This window comes from Rhinatrema bivittatum, chromosome 3, assembly GCF_901001135.1.
Source record: "Rhinatrema bivittatum chromosome 3, aRhiBiv1.1, whole genome shotgun sequence".
NCBI classification, from domain to species: Eukaryota; Metazoa; Chordata; class Amphibia; order Gymnophiona; family Rhinatrematidae; genus Rhinatrema; species Rhinatrema bivittatum.
Genome location: NC_042617.1, coordinates 57365674 through 57371673, shown reverse-complemented (window position 1 = coordinate 57371673; position 6000 = coordinate 57365674).

Sequence of the window (6000 nt, the reverse complement as noted above, 5' to 3'; positions counted from 1 at the left end):
TGGGGTCACTCCATCACAAGGTCATACTGGAAGTTGCTGATTTTTATTCAAGTACTAGTATTCATTTTTCTATTAAAATAATTACTTTAAAGTGTGATACTTCACTTTCAATGCATATCCTGCTTCAACGGCAGGGGAGAAGAAAAACTGATACTTCACGCATATCCAGCATAGCTCTCTGCTTCAACGGCAGGGGAGAAGAAAAACTGATACTACACGCATATCCAGCATAGCTCCCTGCTTCAATGGCAGGGGAGAAGAAAAACAACCAATAAGGGCTGAATAACACAGTCTGGGTAAAACAAATAAGCATGGGTGTAGCTTGCTTATTGCGGCGGTTACTTCCCCTACTACCCATAACTAATCAAGCTTGATATTTCACTTGGTTGCAGCTCCATCACTGCTCTCTACATTAATGGTGGGGGTGGAAGGGAAATAGAACCAAAGAGCTAAGAGAAACAGATAAGTATGAGAAAAAAATGTGAAGCTTGCTGGGCAGACTGGATGGGCCGTTTGGTCTTCTTCTGCCGTCATTTCTATGTTTCTATAAAGATCATTGTGGTAATGTTCATTTCTTGGCGTGCACACCACGTTCCCTTGCTCCCTCTTTTGTTTTTGTTGTGTGTCGGTTGGGCGGTCACTGTTCGTGCGGTCACCGTTTGCTCGGTCTCGTGTTCCCTCGGTCTCGTCTTCTCTCGGTCTTGTGCTCTTTGGTCTCTCATCGTTGTCTTCTTGTGTTCTGTGTTTCTACTGTTCTTGCTCTGTTTCATGCTGTCCCTGGATATACCAGTTTCCGTTTTTTGGACCCTCAAATGCCTCCATTCGATATGGACTGCTACCCTTATCCTCAAAATGTTGATAGGAGGTTTGAGGAGGGGGGCTTTGAGGAGGGGGTATTGTTATGAATTGCTGCCCCCCCACGTAGCCACGCGTATCTGTTAAAATCCGGGGTCGGCACGCGCAAGGCTGCCCAAAATCGGCAGCCTGCGCTCGCCGAGCCGCGCAGCCTGCCTCCGTTCCCTCCAAAGCCACTCCGAAATCGGAGCGGCCTCGGAGGGAACTTTCTTTCCACCCCCAGCACCTTCCCCTCCCTTCCCCTACCTAACCCACCCCCCCGGCCCTATCTAAACCCCCCTACCTTTGTTGTACAAGTTACACCTGCCCAAGATAGGCGTAACTTGCGCACGCCGGGCCGGCCGCCGGAGCGCCATGGTCCAGTCCGGGGGCTGGTCCAGAGGCCGCGGCCTCGCCCCCTGAATGCCCCCGATGAGACGCCAGACACGCCCCCGACTCGCCCACCACACATGCCCTCGATGACGTGCCGGCCGCGACATGCACCCCTGACATGCCCCCCAGGAAAGCCCCGGGACTTATGTGCATCCCGGGGCTTTGTGAGTGCCGGCAGCCTATGCAAGATAGGCTCGGCATGCGCAGGGGGGTTTGGGATAGGTTTTTGAGGGTTACGCGTGTAACCTACGCGCGTAACCCTTTGAAAATCTACCCCACTGTGTTTAAGTGAGCAGATTTTGGGGACGGTACTGGTCATTGCTTGCCAACCTGGTAGACCTCTGTGGGGTGTGAAAATGCAAGGAGGCAGTTAACCAATCCATTTTGTTATTATAGAGAGTTTTATGAATCAAAGATAGAGCTTTAAATTGGATGCGGTAGGTAATTGGTAACCAGTTTAAGTCCTTTAGAATTGGTGTGATGTGTTCTGTTCTTCTGGTGTTGGTTAAGATTCTAGCGGCTGAATTTTGGAGAAGTTGAAGTGGTCTGATCGAAGAAACAGGTAATCCAAGTAATAGAGTGCTGCAGTAATCTGTTTTTGAAAAGATGAGAGCTTGCAAAACAGTTCTAAAATCTTGTTTATGTAAGAATGGTTTTAATCTTTTCAGAACATTTAATTTAAAATAGCCATCATTTATTGTGTTGTTTATCCATCGTTTCAAACTTATTTCGCAGTCTAGCATCACGCCCAGATCCTTCACTGTAATGTGATTGGATGTCTTTTTTCATTCTTTATTATTTCCCCTTCAATCTTTTCGTTAAATTTATTACAAATTATCAGAAATTCTGTTTTTTTTGGGTTCAATGTTAAACTCATTTGTTTTAAAACTTAAATTATATCCATCCTCTAGCCTTTAGGGATCCACACTGTTTATCCTATGCCCTTTGAAATTTTTCACTGATTTAGTCTTCACCAACCTCTCTGGAAGGGCATTCCAGGCATCCACCACCCTATCCATGAAGAAATCTTTCCTGACCATTGTTCTGAGTCATCCTCCCTAGAGTTTCATTTCATAACCCCTACTTCTACTGATTTCTTTCCAATGGAAAAGGTTTGTCGATAGTGCATCATTAAAACCTTTCAAGTTTCTGAAGGTCTGTATCATATCTCTCGTGGACCTCCTCTCCTCCAGGGTATATATATTTAGGTTCTTCAACTCTCCTCATAAGTCATTTGATGGAGCCCCCCACCATTTTGGTCACCCTTCTCTGGACCGCCTCCAACTGGTCTCTGTCCCTTTTGAGATACAGTCTCCAGAACTGAACAAAGTACTCCAGGTGAGGCCTCACCAAGGACCTTTACAAGGGGATTATCACCTCCTTTTACTTACTGGTTAGTCATCTCTCTATGCAGCCCAGCATTCCTCTGGCTTTAGCTATCGCCTTCTCACATTGCTTCACCGTCTTCAGTTGCTAGACACTATCACTCAGAGGTCCCTCTCTTGGTCCGTGCACAACAGCCTTTCACCCCCCATCACATACCGCTCTTTTGGACTTATGTTCTTATGTAATATTGCCTGTATAATGACTATCAGACACATCTTGTGAGAGACTGTAATGTACAGGTAATAATGCAAACACCTTATTCACCTATGTCGCAGAACTCACCAACCCTAATACACCTACTCTCAACGAAACTATCTCCAACAAAAGATGCGAAGAAATAGCTCTCTACTTCAAAAACAAAATCGACAACATTCTACTTCGCTTCCCGGCTAACACCCCCCCCTCCCCCCCATCCCCAACGACAAAAAGATCACCCTTAAAGCATTTGACCTCACCACCAACATAGAAGTAGAAGCTACCCTAAAAAAGATGAAACCCGCCACACACACCTCAGACACCATTCCCTCAAAAACCCTCCTCTCCATCACCCCCGCCATCACCAAACCTATTAAGGACCTTATCAACTGCTCCATCACCGCAGGCAGTGTCCCAGACCCCCTCAAACTGGCCATAGTCAAGCCCCTCTTAAAGAAACCCACCCTCGACCCCACAGACCCGGCCAACTACCGTCCAATTTCCAACCTTCCCTTCTTATCCAAAGTCCTAGAGAGGGTTATTAACAAACAATTGATGGACTTTTTAGAAGACCACAATGTCCTCCACTCTCGACAGTTCGGTTTCCGTAAAGCCCGAAGCACCGAAACCTTACTACTGGCCATGACAGACACCATACTTAAAGGTATGGACCATGGAAACTCATACCTACTCGCCCTATTAGACATCTCCGCTGCCTACGATACAGTCAACCATCAAATACTAATGACCCGCCTAGCAGAAATAGGTATCACCGGCACTGCCCTCTCATGGCTCTCCTCCTACCTCACACACAGAGAATACCTAGTAAAAATTGACAAGCACGAATCCTCACGCATACCTATCACACAAGGTGTACCCCAAGGCTCATCCCTATCCTCCACCCTCTTTAATATTTACCTCCTACCCCTATGCCACCTCCTCTCCGACCTAGGCCTGAACTTCTTCCTATATGCAGATGACGTGCAGATTCTCATCCCGTTTCAAGGGTCCATAAGCGAACCTTTGCAACGATGGGAATCTTGCCTCGCCACCATAAGCGCCTCACTATCCGAGCTCCAACTAGCTCTAAACACCTCAAAAACAGAATTACTCGTCATCTCCAATCACCCTGAACGTTTCACCCTCCCCATGCGACAGAACACCCCCAAAATACTACCACTGCCCTCTCTCAGACCCAATTTGTAAGAGACCTGGGCGTCTTTATAGATCAGAACCTAAGTTTTAAACCCCACATCAAAGCTCTCCTAAAAGGGGGTTTCTATAAACTTAACATCCTAAAAAAACTCAAACCCCTCCTCCACACCCACGATTTCCGCACAGTCGTTCAGACCACCATGCTCACGAAACTAGACTATTGTAACTCCCTGTTACTAGGACTCCCTGCCTCTACCATCAAACCCCTTCAGATTCTACAAAATTCCATGGCTAGAATCATAACCGGTACGCGTAAAAGGGACCACATCACCCCCATACTAAAGGACCTTCATTGGTTGCCCATCTCCTTCCGCTCAAAATACAAAACCCTCACCATCCTTCACAACTCCCTACATAAACACAATCACACCTGGCTCGATGAAATGCCTCATTACCGCTCCTCCAATCGCCCCACAAGAACTACCCATACAGGCACCCTCCACACCCCATCCCTCAAAACAGCTCATTCAGCTCACACCAGAGGGAGAGCCTTCTCCGTTGCTGGCCCTACCCTCTGGAACTCCCTCCCCACCCTCCTACGCCAAGAGACATCTTTTCACAACTTCAAGAAAGGAGTCAAGACATGGCTTTTCCGACAGGCCTACCCTGACGCAAACCCCGACGCAAACCAAATGTAATATCTCCCCCAGCTCCCCCCTGCCCCCCCCCCCTTTCAGTTTCCGCTCGGCCCGGCCATCCCTCTCACCCTCCTCTCGCCTGTCTTATCCCTTTCTCCTCCCTGCCCCCTGTCACCCTTTCGTTTCCGCGTCACCCGGCCGCCACCCTTCCCTAATTTCCCCCCCTCCACCCCCCCTTTTTATACCCTCTGAAGTAACTTTTCCCAGTTTTTCTACCGCCGTCTTCAACATTCAACGCCTCGTAATTCTACGTAGTTAAATGACACCTATACAGCTCTCCTGTACATAGTCTCCCCCTACTCTTTTGTATTCTCCCCTTACCTCCTTCTATCTACGCTTTCCCTTCCCCTCCTACCCCTTCCCCACCCTCCCTCCCCCCGCCCTACCCCTAACCTACCCTCCCCCCTCCTCTCCCCCCTTTTCCCCTCTTCAATTCGACTCCCATGGTTACATTTTGTACTGTTTTTTTGTTCACTTCGTTATAATGTTATATTGTTATATTATATTGTTATATTGTTTCACTGTATCTCCCACCTGAGTTCTTTGTAAACCGGCATGATGTGCTTCACGAATGTCGGTAAATAAAAGTTAATAAATAAATAAATAAAATAAATAAATAATACACAGATCCTGTCAATATAGTTTTCTCATTTGCTGGAGATCAGAAATTATAAGATCACTGGTCCAGGAACCAAAGGAAAACTCCATAAATCAGTCCCTTCACCATAACTTGGAACACTGCACCTGTAAATAAGCAAACATAGGCCATATTTGTTTTATAGACTGAAGGCTAAATTGGGGAATCTGGCTTCATTCCAGAACTCCTTTAGGTCCCTCTACTGTACATTGTCCTCAAGGTCTACTTAAAACAGGCACAACTTTAAAACTTCCTTCAGATGGGAGCTTTAAGATGATTCTCAGTAGCAGTTGTTGTTGCTGTACAACTTAGCAATATCTCTCAGTCATAATGATTTGGGTTTTCTTTTCATTACTGGCTCATTTCCCAGCTTCCTGGTGACAATAGCATACTTCTCATTACCATCTGGGGAGATATACACCGCATGATGCATTTGGACCTGCCTCCCCACATGCCAGGAATTCTTCACTTCACCAAGCGCTTCCTGAAATAGGGATAATTCTTCCTTCAGAAGAGCCAGCTTAAGGGTCCTCTGTTATGGTTATTGATGTTTGGGTGGATCCTTGGACACTGTGGCAGCTGACCATGCCTATGGGGGGGCAGTCCCTTTAGGGACCACGGTGTCAGGCTAGACTCTGGACACACAAACACAGATTGAATCTTTATTTAAACAGTTTTGAAAACCACCAGAGGTGGCAGTAG